The following is a 1,961-nucleotide window of genomic DNA, read 5'->3' as shown; positions in this document are numbered from 1 at the left end:
TTTCGCACCGCAGCACGGCACCGTCTGCCTTCGGAAGGAACCGTGAAAGCACACTAGGGAGAGAGGGAGGCGGGGGCAAATCCAAGGACGCTCCGCCCTTGCTCCTCCCATAGTCATCTCCGCGTTCTAGGGGAAAATCACCTTCGCCAATCAAAGTCTAGCAGCCCTGAGGCTGCAGCCAATGGGCGAACGCCTACTTTCCCACTCTGGAGAGGAGAAGAGTTGATACTGCTGCAAGTCCTGGTTAAGGTAAACTTTGGTACTCGGGGGGGGGGGGGGGTGGAGAGTTTTTTTTGCAGTGGGCGCCACTTAGGCCAATAGAACACAATGATGGAATATTGTCATTTTGTGAAACGTCATAACAAAGACTCGTATTCTATACAGAGGGACTGTCAAGTACCGTAACAATGCTTAAATGATAAAAGTTGCAATGCCAACAGCAATACTGCGTCAGTTTGAATTAACAAAAGGTGCAGAAGGATGACAAACGGAATCACTTTAACAAAGATGCACACAAGCCTTCGCATATAACAGTGCTAATCATATTACAAAAATAATTTTAAAAAATGCTTTTAACTGGGGAGTTTTACGAGGGAGTGCCGAAAGGTTCTCAGAGAATGACGAGGATATGGTTCAATCCATGATCTGAAACAATGTCCAAAAACAGAATTTTGTTTCTGCAAATTGGCACTTTAACGAAATAACATAACATCCTCTTCAGCTCAGAATTTAGGAAACTGGTTGGTTGAGCTGAGAACTTTTCAGCACCACCTGGTACCTATCCTGACATCAGAGGTGGATTTTGTCTACCTTTGCTCCCTTCGGCTTAATATGATCTGGAAAGTGTAGTCACTGACCCAAAACATATCACGGGATAAAAAAATATTAATTAGGGTGGCACAGGAGGAGCACTGGTTTACCGTGGCATTGGCACTATTTTTATATGAATTTTCAGAAAATATTCACTCCCCCTCCCCTTTTACAAAGTCACGCGCAGCTGCCGCTGCAGTAACTGCCCCAAAGTACATAGAAATTTGAAGGGCTGCAGGGCTTTTGCTATACAGCCACCAGCGCAGCTTTGTAAAAAGGAGGAGGGAGTATGTGAGATAAATGCCACCTTATGTGGCACTAAACAGAAATCGCAAAGCTGAAAAAAGTCAAACACATGATGGTAATATAGTACTATCAGTCCCATAGATTAATGTAATAATTTCAATATATATTAAAAAATATCACTCATAAAATTATTTCTTGGATTTTTAAAGAGAATTTAATAAAATATAAGTAACATTAACTGCATGCATCTCCATGGGGTGTCCCTTAATAATGCCAAAGATCTAAAATTAACTAGAACTAAATCATGGTTTAGGGACATTTCATTAGTTAGATCCATAAATTAAAGGAGGAATTATCCCGTGGTTTTTATTATAGTTAGAAGCTGCTTTGAGATGTAAAATTAAAAGAGGGAGGCCTGAAAACATTAACAAGGAAAGAATGCAAAGTCCTTTAATAAAAATAAAACACTAACTTTCTCGGTAAATAGAAGTTATTAAAATGCTCCCTGAAGTGATAACTGACCAGATCTTCTCGTAAAATGTTGTTATTTCCAGAATAGCTCAAAAGAAGTTAACTTTTAACTACTAGGAAGGTGGTTTGAAAAGTTTGGTAAAAAAGCAAGTTAAACCACATATCCTCCATCCAGGTGCGCCCAGTGGTTTTAGCGCGTGCTACAATGCCCTGTACGCTAGACGCTAACACCTCCATGCAGCTGGCATTAGTAGTTTGCATGTAGCGCAGGGTTACAACACACGGCACTGTAGCACGTGCTAAAAACGCTAGCACACCTTCATAAAAGGAACCCTTAGTTCGGTGAGTTTCCAGTTTTTTCATCTGCTATTTTTCCTATGATACGAAAAAAATACCCAACCTGGAAACTTGCTGGACTAAGCCCAACTGACCAG

Source organism: Geotrypetes seraphini, chromosome 4 (genome assembly GCF_902459505.1).
Source record: "Geotrypetes seraphini chromosome 4, aGeoSer1.1, whole genome shotgun sequence".
Lineage (NCBI taxonomy): Eukaryota > Metazoa > Chordata > Amphibia > Gymnophiona > Dermophiidae > Geotrypetes > Geotrypetes seraphini.
The sequence above is the reverse complement of the archived record's forward strand: the minus strand, read 5'-3'. Positions refer to the sequence as shown.